This window comes from Suncus etruscus, chromosome 6 (assembly GCF_024139225.1).
Source record: "Suncus etruscus isolate mSunEtr1 chromosome 6, mSunEtr1.pri.cur, whole genome shotgun sequence".
NCBI classification, from domain to species: domain Eukaryota; kingdom Metazoa; phylum Chordata; class Mammalia; order Eulipotyphla; family Soricidae; genus Suncus; species Suncus etruscus.
Genome location: NC_064853.1, coordinates 66,497,443 through 66,513,653, shown reverse-complemented (window position 1 = coordinate 66,513,653; position 16,211 = coordinate 66,497,443). Strand labels below are relative to the sequence as shown.

The 16,211-nt window shown below is 40.9% G+C and overlaps 1 protein-coding gene and 1 non-coding gene across 2 annotated transcripts in view; both read left to right on the top strand.

Annotated features, from left to right (window-relative positions):
* The window catches only part of TIPARP (TCDD inducible poly(ADP-ribose) polymerase), a 34,683-nt gene that overhangs the window by 2,259 nt on the left and 16,213 nt on the right, over positions 1 to 16,211 (top strand). The window lies entirely within an intron of this gene.
* LOC126012742 (U1 spliceosomal RNA) lies at positions 8,739 to 8,896 on the top strand. The gene has a single exon (XR_007497147.1). It is a non-coding gene; the product is annotated as a U1 spliceosomal RNA (small nuclear RNA).

Here is a 16,211-nt window from a genome sequence, read left to right as displayed (position 1 = left end):
ATTGTTTCTCTTGTGGTGTAGAGGGAATTAAAATTTGTGGTTTTGATAATTGTTTTTGATCAAGAATATGGATTATAGAGGCCGGGAAGATAGCATGGAGGTAGGGCGTTTGCCTTACATCCAGAAGGATGATAGTTCGAATCCCAGCATCCCATATGGTCCCCCCTGCCTGCCAGGGGCAATTTGTGAGCAAAGAGCCAGGAGTACTCCTAAGTGCTGCCGGGTGTGACCCAAAACCAAAAAAAAAAAAAAAAAAAGAATATGGATTATAGTTTTATGGGGAAGAAAAGCTTGTGATTTCATGCTATCTGACTTGGGAGATGTGAGGGCAACCTCACAGTTTCTCAGATAATGTATGGCCTAAGGTAGTACTAAAAGGCATGACCTGTGGAGAGGATATCTGGTTCCAGAAGTCCAGAAGAAACTTTTTTGAGTCATTATTCACAGATAAGTGGGGTTTGCTACCCTTAAGACTGAAGTGTATATGAGCAAGTGATCACTTCCAAGTTGTCTAATTGGGTTAGTCTAGTCTTGATGACAATCTTCTGCATTCTGACTGTGTCAGAACACTGTTGGCGTTGCAGAAATGCAGTCTGAAAAAAAGCAACCTCTCAGTGTGTGGTTTTAGCAATTTAGGAGACTAGTGCTTTGCACCTTGTTTCAAAGGGATGCATGGAACTAGATAAGGAAACTGCATAAGGCACTGTGATAGAAAGATCCTTGGGATAAGAAGTCAGGTTAGATCAGGAATGCAGTTTTCTTAATTATGAAAGTATTACCTGTAAGGCCCCACATGCCTCAATCCCACCCTGGGGAAATCGGGTCTAGAACAGGAAGGAGGGAAGGAGGGAGGGAGGTATGGAAAGAGAAAAGGAGAGAGAGAAGAGTAGTAAGAGGAGAAGGGAGAGAGAGGGAGTTTGGGGTAGGGGGAGAGAGTGAGTGAGAGCGCACCAGAACCCTACCTAAACTGTTAATTTATTAAGCACTGAGACCCTCCCCACCCCCATCCCAGGGGGAGGTGGGAAGCAAAGACAAAGGGCCTTTCTGGAACTTATCTCAGGTAGGTGAGTCTTTCACATGTAAAGAGAGCTGGGAAAAAGGCTGGAAGCCAGCTTTGTTTATGGTGAGAACAGGTTATAGCCCAACAATTCTCCTTATAATGCATTCTGTAGTAAAGCCAAGTATTTTCTTTTTTTTTAAAGCATCAGGAAGAAAAAGTTCTGTATATCTTTAAATAACCCTTTAATGTAAAAAGTATTGTCCACATCTCTGTTGCCTATGAGTTAGCATTTCTAGTTGTTATGTCGGGTAATTAATTTTATATACTTTCAAAGTCGCTCTAATCCCTTCCATCTCCTGATTGCAAAACTGTGCAGAATAGCGACCTTCCACTTTACTCATGGAGCAAATTTTCAGTCTGCTGAGTACTTCAGCATCTTGGTACATTAAGTTTCTGTCTGCTTGATTTGGTCAGCAATACACCAGAAGGATTATTATTCAACATTATTACTTTCTGTTTCCATGAGCAAGGCAAAGCAAGCATTTGATTCCAGAAAATCCAGGGACTGAGGTCAGCAATTTATTAGGTATTTGTTTTATCCTTTCATAAAATTTCTGAGCTGATAAATATGGAAATATGGACTCCATAGCATGTTTATAGAGCAGTTTCAGGATGCTTAATTTCTTTTTTTGTTTTGTTTTGTTTGTTTTTTTTTTTTGTTTTGTTTTTGGGTCACACCCGGCAGCGCTCAGGGGTTACTCCTGGCTCTACGCTCAGAAATTGCTCCTGTCAGGCTCAGGGGACCGTATGGGATGCCGGGATTCACCATCCTGCATGCAAGGCAAACCCCACCCTACCTGCATACTATCTCTCTGGCCCCAGGATGCTTAATTTCTAAATCAGTCTTAATGAAGTAAACTGAGTAAAAGGTATAAGTGAGTTATCATTAATATAATTACTACTGCTAATTGTTAATGGTAGTAAGTGGTCCTGCACTGATAAAAATAGTATTATTACAGTACATTAATTACTAGTAAAGTTCTCCATGAACTACGGGAAGAAGTGCTAAGTGTGAAAATTAGTCTTTTGGGAAGTTGACCTGTGGTCATTGCAACCTGATTTTCCTTGTATCCCAAAGCGATGTTGTGTTTCCTGGCAACAAGATGCAGATAACGGCATGTTGAGCCTTGCTGAGAGATTCACAAACAAGCTGGAGTAGCCCAGGTTCACATGGTTACCACATTATTTGGCTAAAGCTATTAATCTCTGTGGTCAGGCCTGTAAAGCTGGTCTATCTGTACAGATTGCACATAACGAGGAAGTGTGTGTTCAGCTGTGTATATGTCCAAGTCAGACCCAGCAGTCTTTGGATTCAAGAATATTGAATGGCAGTTGTTTATCCTATTTGTTTTAAGCAGTTTATGTGACTTAGTAAATCATTGTATACAATATGCATAGTAGCTCATTGCGTGAAACTTGGGAAAATTTCATAGTTCTAGATCTCTAGCAGAGACAAAAGTTCATAGTTTGAAACTGTGCAGAGAATTTTTTTTTATTTTCCAGATGTATTGGATTTAACTTTCAGATTAATCCAAATTATATGTGGATCGCCTGCCAGGGGCGATTTCTGAAGCGCAGAGCGAAGAGTAACCCCTGAGCGCTGCCGCGTGTGACCCAAAAATTTCCCCCCAAAAAAGAAAAAAAGAATGAAATTGGAAAGGAAGTTTAGCTACTTAAGTTCAAAGATTCTTTGCAGATTTTAGAAAAGTTAGAGAATTTTACAAAACTTTCTCTGCGTATAGTGTTGGGGAGCAGACCAGGGCCTCCCACACACAAGGCAAGTTTGACAATTGCAATAATAAGTGCTTATGAAAGTCATTATAATCAGATTATTTAAATTTCCCCCAATTTTGTGTTTACTCCAACCCACTTTGCGTTCTCACTCTGCTTTTGCACATCTGTAGGTATTTATGGCCAATATCATCTGGAAACTAGTTGTATAAGTTCCCCACATTTAGATGCCATGGCTTCTTTTGCACACAGGATGGGCCTTTGGAGAAGTTCCAAATTCCAAACATGCAGATAAAGAAACAACATTAAATGTTGTGTTTTCAGTTAAGAAAACAATTTAATGGAGACTCTGCATTCATCCTAGTAGAAAATGATTCTCAGTTGCAGAACTAAGCACTTTTAAAAGAGCTCATTTTGGAATACTGTTGTATCATTGAAGTTGTGGAGTATATGCAACTAAGACCATCATTGATTTTCACATTACATCCATTTTAAGTGTGTCAGGGTAGTTTTCTGGTTACCAGCCATAGGACACTTTGCAAACTTTATTATTATTATTTATTTTTATTTTTATTATTATTTTTTTTGTTTTGTTTTTTTGGGTCACACCCGGCAGCAGTCAGGGGTTACTCCTGGCTCTATGCTCAGAAATCGCTCCTGGCAGGCTCCGGGGACCATATGGGATGCCAGGATTTGAACCACCGACCTTCTGCATGAGAGACAAACGCCTTACCTCCATGCTATCTCTCTGGTCCCTGCAAACTTTATTTTGGGATGATGTAGATGAATATGTGAAGAGTTTCCTGGAAGAAAAGAAATAAGGGTGAAAAGAAAAATTGCAAACTAATTTTCATGGATAATTTTTCTCTGAGGACAACATTCTTTTATCTCATACCAAGGCCTATTGATTTAAAAAAAAGTTTAACTTAATGTTTTAACCTAGAGTGTTATTTTATGTTTTGAATGATTTTGATTACAGATTGCTTAGATGTCTTTTGTGGGGGGCACACTGTTGATCCTCAGGGGACCATACTTGGGATTAAATCTGGATTGACACTTGAAAAGCAAAGGGCCCTAATTGCTGTATGACCACTCCTCCATTTCAGCCTTGTATGTGCCTTTTTTATGTGCCTATTAGCTTAATAGACAAGTAAAAGAAGACAAGGAAACATGCATGTTAATGATTTTCTAAAAAGCATGAGCTATTATTTTTCTATTTAATTTGCAGGGTAGATTACCTCTACTAGAACAAGCTCCTGATTTAATTGTGCTGGAATAGTTAAATTAGCCAAGTTAGAGCTGGCCTGCACAGCTGTGATATATAACTAACTCATTATGTGTTATTGATAACACTGGAGAGAGGAGAACAGCTGAAACTTACTATGCCTTGTGACTTTTTGGTATTTCTTGAATATACACAGCTGGATGAGTTTGAATTTATTTAAAAAATTTCTGCCTGAGAGAGCACCATACCCAAGAACTGTTTGAAGTGACTTTCAGAATGTGTGCCTTGTGCTTTAGGATAAAGCAACTCAATGAATTATTTTTTGTATCTCTTTATCTTCTATTTACATATGAAATGAACCTAATTGGCTTCTGTCTATACTAATCCAGAAAAGTTACTGAGTATGCCTCTGGTGAGATTTATTAGCGATCATTTATTCCCTTTCTGGATTTTTAGTCAGTAAGATTTTATGATGCATCTGTCATCTGGTTCCAGTTTGGGGTCAGTTTCTTCCAGGTGTATTTATGGTCATGGAAATGAACCTTGAAAAAAAGCGAAAGTGTTTATAACTGTTAAATCAGACAGTTGGAAGATAAGGTTATCTGGCGAGCCCTAAAAATAATTGCATGATACATGTTATTCTGCATGTCATTCTACATAGCCAAATGATACTTATTCTATTCTATTCTTTCCCTATTTTAAAACTAATCCTAGATTTGCATTCTACCATAAAGCAAAGATAAAATGATAAATTCTCTATTCCTCTCTGCTTTTATTTTAGGAACCTTGGTTTGAGGCCTGCAGGCACCACTATCTGTACTAGTCAAACATTGACTACTGTAGGAATGTAATAGTCCGTTGATTTAACATCTTGGCTGCTTTCCTTATATCCTAAATTACATCTAAATTGTATCTAAATTATAATTATATATATAATTATATCTAAACTATATCTAAATTCTTATATCCTAAACTACATCTAAATTAGGACCTGAAGTCTTCAGTAACTTTTAATAAGTGCCAGTTTATGAAATGCTGTTTTGGGTGTTATAGTTTCCTTTTTGCAGAAGGAAAAAATTTAAGTACAGGTCTTATCTGAAGTAGAACATTCTATTATTTTGTTTGGCGTCCAGAAGGGCTAACATTAACTTATATGAAACCCCCCCTTTTATTTTTAAGAGTATAGACCTAAAAAAATAATCTACCAAGTCATACCAAATAGGAAGATAGCAGAAGAAACATGTACATGTGTGTATCACATTACAAAAGAAAAGTATATTTGTTAAATCTTGGTTCTTGAGTATTTTTGGGGGGTCACACCCTTTGATACTCAGGGATTAGTCCTGGCTATGTGCTCAGAAATCGCTCCTGGCTTGGGGGGACCATATAGGACGCTGGAGGATAGAACCGAGGTCTATCCTAGGTGAGCTGTGTGCAAGGCAAACACCCTACCACTGCGCCACCGCTCCAGCTCTGGTTCTTGAATATTTTGATTCAACTTTCTCTTAACATTAGTTCAAATTGGATGGACACTGGTATGTTGTGTAGAAAACTTTGTAAGGGTGCAGTAAATTTTCTTTTAAATTATATCTGGGAGTCGCAAGGTGAAGAGAATACTAGTAATTTTATATCTTTAGCAGACACCAGAGTACTAAGTTGAGTCATTTTCTGTTTCATTCCGGGTTTAAAATTGTTAGGTCTTGAGTTGAACTGTACACACATAACAATAACATTGTACAGAGGAATAAAATACTTATAAAACTAACCATTTGTAGGCAGAAACAATTTACATGTTAGATAAGAGGAACTTGTTTAGCAACCAGATAGAAATCCAATTCAGTTTCTAACATGTTAATGGAAAGCTTTTGATACAGATTAATTTCTTGTAAATAGGGAAAATTGAACTTACATGGGGTGAATTTTGAAGTTCATATTTTGAAATCTCTAAAAATATTGATATTTTCCCGGAGAGATAGCACAGCGGTGTTTGCCTCGCAAGCAGCCAATCCAGGACCAAAGGTGGTTGGTTCGAATCCCGGTGTCCCATATGGTCCCCCCTGCCTGCCAGGAGCTGTTTCTGAGCAGACAGCCAGGACTAACCCCTGAGCACCGCCGGGTGTGGCCCAAAAAACAAACAAACAAACAAACAAAAAATTAATATTTTATGTAAAAATAAATTTCAGTTAATGTAACTTGGTAGTTGTAAAGATTTAATTTGATCTATGCAAAATTATTTTTGCAGTCTTGTGCTAAACATAATGAATTCCATCAAGCAAAACTTGGGTTTTAGAAGTTAATGATGTTTATAAGCTAATTGTGAAGCTTCCAATTTTCCTTTCTGACCTTGTCAGTTATTGTTTCTAAGAAAAGCATAAAAAGGGAGTTAACTAAGCATTCTTATTTGCCTTAACCACACAGAATGTGTCTGTCTCCTCTATCTTCCTCTGCTCAGTGCTGTTTACTTACTGGCAACACCCACTTGACCAGTAAAGAACCTTTGCATGAGCATCATAATGAAAGGGTAAGCTTATAGCAGAGTGAAGATTGTCCTTTCACAGGCCAACAGAAACCAGCGAATTGCCAGTATGTCTGCCACAGAGTATTGTATGAGGAATTAGAACCCCCCAAGACTTAAGTGGTTTGAGAAAAGAGTTCAGGACATTTGTGTTCTTTTTGTATTCTTTATGCAGATGAATGTCTTCTATGGTGCTATTGATTCTGAGTATAAGGGAATGGTGCTATTGATTCTGAATATGATTTGTGAATAGTCTTGGGTTGAAATTTCTCATATTGATTAGAAATTTGTTTAGGCCACACTTGGGGATTTTTTTTTTTCTCATTATTACATTATTTCTTTCTGAAGAGATTCTTTTTGGGAGGAGGTTGGGCCACACGCAGCGGCCCTCAGGGGGTTACAGCATTGTGCTCAGAAATCGCTCCTTGCATGTTGTGGGTACCATAAGGAATTCTGGGGATCAAACCTGGGTTCATCCTGGGTTGGCTGTGTGCAAGGCAAATGCCCTACCGCTATGCTATTACTCCGGCCCTTCTGAAGAGATTCTTTAACTTGCCTGTTCACTTGAAAATATAATTATAGAGTTTGGGTAATTTTCTTTGCTCTCAGTGAAGAATGATTAGGGCTGTGGAACCCCAGGTGAACTTTGCTTGCTGTATTACATGTGCTTTCAAAATCTGCCTGCACCCTGTGATTTTTCACTGCTTCTGCAGCTGATCAGAGTGTAGAGAGAGCAAATGGCACAAAATACTCTGAATAATTTCCTGCTGTGGTTGGTCTTTGGTTTCTGACTGTCACCTGGCTTTGCTCTTTCATTTTCAGGCATTGAGAGTAAAAATAAGCACTAGGTCTGCCTTCCAGTGTTTACTTATACTAATGAATGACAGATAAAATAAAAGAACGTGGCTTGCTTGCTTGTTGAAGATTGGGCTGTCCAGATGTTATCAGATATCAGAAGCATTGTATAAAATGTTCTACAATTTGTTAGTATAAAAATATTTTAGTCTGTGCTAATTGACTAAAATTAAACCTATTAGAGAAATGAGTCTTTGTTAGATACCCTCTCCCCATGAAAAAGTTACTTAAAACCATGTTGGAAGATTCTGTACAGGTCATAGTTCATTAAACTTAAAAAATTTTTAAATCTGATCTTTTCATATGATTCTATAAGAAACTTCAGGAATGTGTTTTAAGAACTCTTAAATAGGGCCCGGAGAGAGATCACAGCGGTGTTTGCCTTGCAAGCAGCCGATCCAGGATCTAAGGTGGTTGGTTTGAATCCCGGTGTCCCATATGGTCCCCCGTGCCTGCCAGGAGCTATTTCTGAGCAGACAGCCAGGAGTAACCTCTGAGCACTGCCGGGAGTGGCCCAAAAACCAAAAACCAAAAAAAAAAAAAAAAAAGAACTCTTAAATAGATTATTTGTGTACATCCTAAATCTTTAGTTCTGATAGCTTCTTTATCTTTCTCTGGGTTCTCAGTAAGCCATCAGTTAGCATATTTTAATTTATTTGTCAGTTAATATATCTGTACCAATTGAAAATAAGGGCAAGACTAAGAAATATTCTGAATAAAATGAAGAAATTTGTAATTTTAAAAGTCCTAATATTGGGGCCGAAGAAATAGCATGGAGGTAAAGCATTTGCCTTGCATGCAGAAGGTCAGTGGTTCAAATCCCAGCATCCCATATGGTCCCCTGAGCCTGCCAGGAGCGATTGATGAGCATAGAGCCAGGAGTAACCCCTGAGCGTTGCCGGATATGACCCAACCCCCCCCCCCCAATTCCTAAAATTGAGCTAATAAATTTTAGCTTACTTGCAGTTATTAGGTGATACATGTTTATTCTTAACTATTATTAGTATTTAATTATGTGTAAATGAGTCAGAATTAAGGTTATTTTAAAAGCGATTTTAGTACTTATATAAAGTACCAATTTCACAATTCCAATCCTCATCCAAAAGTTTTTAGTCTGTCTATAATTCTTTTTTTTTTGTTTTGTTTTGTTTTGTTTTTGGGTCACACCCGGCAGCGCTCGGGTTACTCCTGGCACCTGGTACTATGCTCAGAAATCGCCCCTGGCAGGCATGGGGGACAATATGGGATCCCAGGATTCGAACCACCGTCCTTCTGCAGGCAAGGCAAACGCACTACCTCCATGCTCTCTCTCTGGCCCCTGTCTATAATTCTTTTTTAAAAGTTTATATATAATACTTACCTGGCAGGGGAGATACCACCATCACGAAGGTGGTTTCCCCAGGGCAAGGCTTATCCATTGTACTCCGGATGTGCTGACCCCTGCGGTGGGAAACTCAGTGCATAATTTGTGGTAGTGGGGGGGGGGGGGAAGTTTACATATAGTTCTTTTTGTTTGTTTTTGGGCCACACCCAGCAACGCTCAGTGGTTACTCCTGGCTCTGTGCTCAGAAATCACTCCTGGCAGGCTCTGGGAACCTTATGGGATGCTGGGGATCAAACCACGTCCTTCTAGGGTCAGCTGTGTGCAAAGCAAACGTCCTACCACTCTGCTATCACTCCGGCCTCTACATATATAGTTCTTTACATTAAGGCATCTTTTTTTGTTTGTTGGATTTTGTTTTAGGGTCACACCCAAAAATGGCAATACTTGGGGATTTACTCCTGGCTCTGTGCTCAGAAACAGCTCTTGACAGGCATGGGGGACCATATGGGATGCCAGTATTCGAACCACAGTTCATCCTGAATCTGCTGCGTGCAAGGCAAAGGCAAATGTCCTACTGCTGTGCTATCTCTCCGGCCCAAGGCATGATTATTTTTACAGAATTGTTCATAATAGAGTTTCAGGGCATACATTGTGTTCCAACATCTGTCCTATCATCAGTGTCAACTTCCCTCCATTAATACTCCTAAGTTCTCTCCTACCTCCCAGCCTGCATGCTTCTTTGACAGGCATATTCTAAAGTTTAGTTATTGTAGTTTGGGTCTCCTGGCTTCTTTGTTGCTGACTCCAAGGGTTTTGTTTTTTGGATGGGCCATCCACAGTGGTGCTCAGGGCTTATTCCTCATTCTGCACTCAAGAATCACTTCAGGAGGAGTACAGGGAACCATATGGAGTGCAGGGGATTAAACGATTCAACTTTTGTACAAGGCAAGCTTCCTATGCACTGTACTATCTCTCCATCCCCAGCTCTGTGGTTTAATATATGTAAATGTATGTTGACCTCTTTATTACTGTGTGCTAGGGGCCCCAATTTAGTGAATTCTTTAATTAACCCATACATCTTCTCACAAATGCCATCAGATTTCAGGAATATCTTTTGCTATAATATTTATTTTTAAAAACATTAAATTTTTTAATAGGTTAGGGATCACATCTAGCAGTGCTCGGGGCTTACTTCTGGCTATGTATTCCAAAGTTACTCCTGGTAGGGATCAAGGAACCAAAGAGGAGGCCAGGGATCTAACGAAGATTGACTGTGTACACGGTGGGCACCCTGCCACTGTAGTGTCTCTAGGGCACTACAGTATTTGGTTTTTCATCCTTAGTTCTGGTTACAAAGAGCCATAAAAGTACAATAGGTATACTAGTCATAGAAAGCCCATTTTTGTTGTGTTTGGGTTTATATTCATGAGGCAGTTTTTGGAAAGCATCAAAGAAAATGTGCTGTAGTCAAAGGAACATCATTCCCATTCTACCTCTAGAAGAGAATTAATGAAGATTGAAATCTCTTATCAGGGGTGGGCCTTGTAATAAAGCATCCACAGGTTGGAGAGAGCACAGAAATTAAGGCACCAGACTACTAGACTTACATTTAGCTAGCCACAGTTTGATTTCCACTACCACTTATGGTCTTTCAAGCATAGCCAGGAATAGCCCAAAATTTAAAAAAAAATTTCTTTTTGGTTCTTTTTTTGGCCATACCCGTCATCGCTCAAGGGTTACTTCTGGCTCTGAACTCAGAAATCGCTCCTGACAGGCTTTGTCTTGAGACCATATGGGATGCTGGAAATCTAACCTCGGTCTGTACCAGGTCAGCCACATGCAAGGCAAATGCCCTACTGCTGTGCTGTCTCTAAGTCCCCTAAAAGTAATTTGTTTTAATGAAAAAAAAATATTGCTTCCACAAAATAGTTAAAGGACAGTATTCTGGTAGCTTTCATGTTGGGAATTTACGGAAGTGATGGGTGTGCCAAGTCCATGCCCTACTCCTGGCTCTGTACGTCTCTCCCATTGGAACAGTTTTATAGATAAATTTTAGCTCTTTTTAGTACTGTGAAATTCTATAACCATAAAATTAAACTAGTATTTGTGCTTTAAACATAAGGGAGACATTTTTGATAGTTTTCTCTAAGATAATTTATTATTTTGGTCTCAGGGATTACTTCATGTTACAGATTACTTTTTTTAAAACTTTATTTATTGATTGGTTAATTGATTAATTGGTTGCTGGGTCACTCCCAGCAATGCTCAGGGTTTACTTCTGGCTTTGCACTAAAAAATCGACCCTGGCAGCCTGAGGACCATATGGGATACCGGAATCGAACTGGGTCCCTACTGCTATGCTATCTCTTCAGACCAGACTGATTACTTTTTCATTTTCATAAAAGGCTGTGTTTACATAGTGTGAGGTCAGGTAAAGCAGGATGCACATTGAGTGGGGGTTCCTAGGCAGTGCTGAAGGGCTGGGACCTGGTCCAGTTGTATGGGCCAGATGGTTCAATGTTCCTGCCCAGTGATCTACTATTCAAGCCTATGGTGGGTGATGCATAAGGGGAGGGCAGGGTGGAGGAGTTGGGGGATAGTATCTGTCTGGTGCCAGGAATCAAATTTGGGGCCTTATATATGCTAGGAATACTATATAGCTCGGGCTGCACATATTTCAGTTCATGATTGAGAAGCTACCTCTAGCAGTGTTGGGACTCATGCCATGCCTGCTTGTAGGTCAAAACTAGGCAACTAGCATTTTTTTTTTCTTTTTTTGGTTTTTGGGCCACCCCCGGCGGCGCTCAGGGTTGCTCCTGGCAATCTGCTCAGAAATAGCTCCTGGCAGGCACTGGGGACCATATGGGACGCCAGGATTCGAACCAACCACCTTAGGTCCTGGATCGGCTGCTTGCAAGGCAAACGCCACTGTGTTATCTCTCTGGCCCCGCAACTAGCATTACTGATATTTTCAGTAGCAGAATTTAAACCCTTATCATGGGAAGTGAGTATTAATATGTAATGTTAGAATTTTTACTTATGAAAGATTTTAGATTTATCTATATCTTATTAGTTACTTTGTGTTCTTTTCTTTGATCTGGCTGTTTTAAATAAAAGTGAGTAAAAAATAGCAGTATTTTAGTAAGATTTTTTTTCCTCTGGTGTGTTGCTTTTAGAGTTTGCATGGACTTTTGAAGACTTGTATTATTTATTATTTCTTAGGATCTTAGAAAACAATCAGTTTCAGCTGATTCTGTGCTTCAGGAAAAGTTTTTTGAGACTCAACTGTTAGTGTTTAGTTTCCCACATACTTGTTAGAAAACATAGAATTATCAAAATTTAAAAACAGGTCATCTTTTCATGCAGGAAACCTACCTGCCTTATTCTTGCCTTTTTTTCCTTCTGTCTTTTACTTTATTTTTATTTTACTGTGATTTATTCTAGAGTGGCATTAAGGCCACAGATGTGAAGTCTAAGGCAGTGTATATCAGGCATAGGTTATAGAGAAGTATGATTCTAGACAGCTTCTACTGATTTTTACCTTCTCATTCACCACTTTTTGAGATGTCTCTGGAGCAACCAGATTCGAATCACAATTATGCTTCTCTGTGAGCACTCTTCCCCACCCAGGACTCAGGAATAGGCTCTGGTCAGTTTGGCATTTTTGCTGTGGCATTGGGGATAGAGCTTATGGCCTCATGCCTGATTTGTTTTTAGGGCTCTTTCTCATTGGAGAACCCCCAGTAAGATGCTTTAAGGAAAATATCAATACTTCTAGGTGGCACTGGGTTTTGAACTTGGGCCTTATGCTCATGGGCAAGTGATTAAAGCTGCTGCACTGTCTTAATGGCCCTTCTTGCTGGGGATCCCAAACATGGGAATTGTCCTGATCTTTAAGTCTATGTAACTATACTGCCAGGTAAGAGTTTTAAGGTATCAAGCCATCTTTGGAACCTCATAACGACCAAAGACTACACTTTATATCTTTTTTTTTTTTTTTAATTTGAATTTTGGCTACACCCGATGATGCTCAGGGGCTACTCCCGGCTATGTGCTCAGAAATCGCTCCTGGCTTGGAGGACCATATGGGATTCTGGGGATTGAATCACTGTCCTCAATCAGCCACGTGCAAGGCAAACGCCCTACTGCTGTGCCACCACTCCGGCCCCTACACTTTATATCTTAAAGTGAGTAGTACTGTAATCTATCCCAAAGTCTTTTTAGAACCATAAGGTAAATTTATCATCCAGTTTTGATGTTTGTTTTAGAGTGACTCAGGCTGAGCAAGTGTGATTAGCTCAGTGTTACTGTAGAGGTGAGCAGCTTTCATTTTGTCAACATTTGGCTTATTTAGTTCTGAGCCATACTGCTGTTGCTATGCAGGGCTTACATGCATAATACTATAAACTTCCAGTTTTAATTTGTGGATGTGTCTGTGTCTATAGCTTTTAATGGATCCAATTGGAAAAACCAATTTGTTGCCAAAATTCAGAATCATATTGTAAGGTTAGGTATATAGTCTTAGCCTCTGCTAAGTACTTGGCTAAGATGCAAGCTTTCATAGGTAATTTTTACTGCCTTTCCTTATGGTTCGGTGCAGTTTATTTTAGCTAGAATTAGCAACAATCTTAATAATTAAATGACTGTTATGTTCTAAAATAGAAACTTAGTGCATGAGCCTCTAAAATTTAGGATCTATACTGCTCACACAAAATATGTTGGTACTGTGTATTTTGATTCATATCACCTTGTAACATTTGAAGGGACAGAGAAGTTGCTAGATATTCTAGCATTGCTAAGTAGATTCATGGAAACATCAAAGCCAGGTATCTAAAGCCCTTTAGCTTTCGTGTATCTGTGAAATTTCTTAAGCAGCAGCAGGAGCAGCAAACATACCCCATCTGTCATGCCTGCCTGTATCTCCATACTGTAAATGATCTTTATCTCGCTTGGATTAGGACCCCAGTTTGGGGAGACATTTTTGCTTTGCATCATAGTAGTAAAATATAATACCCTATTCAGTATGTTGAGGTAGTATAGTTAGTTAGGGTGAGTTAGTTTGAGGTCACAGGTTTATCCTTGTAGAAGCCAGTTAACCCTTATAAGCAGGAAGCCAAAGTTACGAAGTTTAATGTTTCTACGGAATATGGTTCAGAAACACAGTTTGAATTACCTATTGTATTTACATTATCTTCCCTTTTAAAGCTGCTCCACCTCCTGTGCTTGCCGTCTTACTGTCCACGCACCCATATCAGAAATGTAGGCCACAACCCAAACTTTTTTCATGGGCCCCTTGACCTAACATGTCAGGAACCCCACCCTCCCTCCCTGTCTTCCAGCTGTCTATAACTGCAGATCATTCTTCTGGGCTCACAGCTTCAGGTCCCTACATTTGTCTTCTGTGCAGTGCTAGTAGCTTTGATTTGCTTAGCACAGAGTAAATAGGCTAATAAATAGCAAACAATGCTACCCTTCTTTTACCTCCTGCCTTCCTGTATAAAGCAGTCTTCCACCCCACTCCTGTTGAAATAACCTCTGTAAAAAGGCAAGTCTGAACCTTGTTGAAAATCTGGTGATTCCTGCTGGCCACTCAATCCAGTTCTGACCTCTGTACCCAGTAAACAGAGCTATTCATTATCAGCCGCAGCCGCAGCCAACATCTCTCCTCTCCTCTCCTCTCCTCTCCTCTCCTCTCCTCTCCTCTCCTCTCCTCTCCTCTCCTCTCCTCTCCTCTCCTCTCCTCTCCTCTCCTCTCCTCTCCTCTCCTCTCCTCTCCTCTCCTCTCCTCTATTCTCCTCTCCTCTCCTCTCCTCTATTCTCCTCTCCTCTCCTCTCCTCTCCTCTCCTCTCCTCTCCTCTCCTCTCCTCTCCTCTCCCCTCCCCTCCCCTCCCCTCCCCTCCCCTCCCCTCCCCTCCTCTCCCCTCCCCTCTTCTCCCCTCTTCTCCCCTCTTCCCCTTCCCCTCCCCTCCCCTCTTCTCCCCTCCCCTCCCCTGTCCTCCCCTCCCCTCTCCCCTCCCCTGTCCTCCCCTCCTCTCCCCTGTCCTCCCCTCTCCTCTCCTCTCCCCTCCCCTGTCCTCCCCTCCTCTCCCCTGTCCACCCCTCCTCTCCTCCCCTCCCCTGTCCTCCCCTCCCCTGTCCTCCCCTCCCCTGTCCTCTCCTCCCCTCTCCTGTTCTCTCCTCCCCTCTCCCCTCCCCTGTCCTGTCCTGCCCTGCCCTGTCCTCTCCTCTCCTCCCCTATCCTATCCTGTTCTCCCCTGTCCTCCCCATCCCTCTCGTTTCCTCTCCTCTCCCCTCCCCTCCCCTCCCCTCTCCTCCCACATGAATTGCCTATTCTTACTATTGGGTCTACTACCTGTGTAGTTAGCTGCTTGACTCTGGCATACATGACTCTGCATGTGGCTCTGCTTTCCATTGTTTGCTTGATGGCTTTCCAAGCTTGACTTTTAATCATCCATTTTGGGTTATCTCCTTGTGCCTCCTTTCCTACTCCCTTTCCCAGTGGAATTAAGCCCTCTGCCTCTGAGTTACCAGGCCAGCTTTATGACATATTTCATACTGTAGCCATAATTGCTTTCCCCATTTTGGCATTTTGTTTGTTTTCTCTTATCTCCAACACCTAGCACTGTGCCTTATCAGTGTGGCTATTTAAGATGATTTTATTTGGTGATAGGAAAAATAGCTCAACAGGCTGTAATGGATGTTTTGCAAGCAGGAGGCCTGGATTATGATTCCCAGTAACATGCTTCCCTTAGCACCTCATCAAGGAGTAGTCCTTGAGCACCATTCTTTGGATGTGGCCCTCCAAAATAAGCTATTTTTTTTTTCCTTTTAAATTTAGTGTCACACCTGGTTCTGCACCTGGTTTACTCCTGACAGTGCTTGGGGGGGGACTATATGGGTTGCTGTGGATTGATCCTGGGTTGGTCACATGCAAGGCAAATATCCTACATAGTATATTATCTTGCCAGCAGAAAACCCTCTCCCCTATGTTTGCCTTTTATTTGTTTAATTTTGGGCTTAGGGCCACACTTGGCAGTGCTCAAGAGTTATTTCTGGCTCTGCCCTCAGGGATCTCTCCTGGGCTCAGTGGATCCAACCCAAGTCACTTGCATACAAGGTAAATGCCCTGCTGGCGGTACTATTGTGGTATGGCCCTATATATATATATATATATATATAGTACCGCCAGCAGGCCATTTACCTTGCATGCAAGGCAAACACCCTACTTCCATGCTATCTCTCCGGCCTCTCAATATTTTTTTTAATGGTCAAGTTTCTTTCTTGGTTTCAAACAACTTAGAAAAATTCCAAAAGGGGCCGGAGTGATGGTGCAGTGGTATGGCATTTGCCTTGCACGCACCTGACCTAGGACAGACCTCGGTTCAAATCTTGGCGTCCCATATGGTCCCCCGAAGCCAGGAGCGATTTCTGAGCCATAGCAGGAGTAACCTCTGAGCGTCACTGTGCGTGGCCCAAAAACCAAAAAAAGAAAAAAAGAAA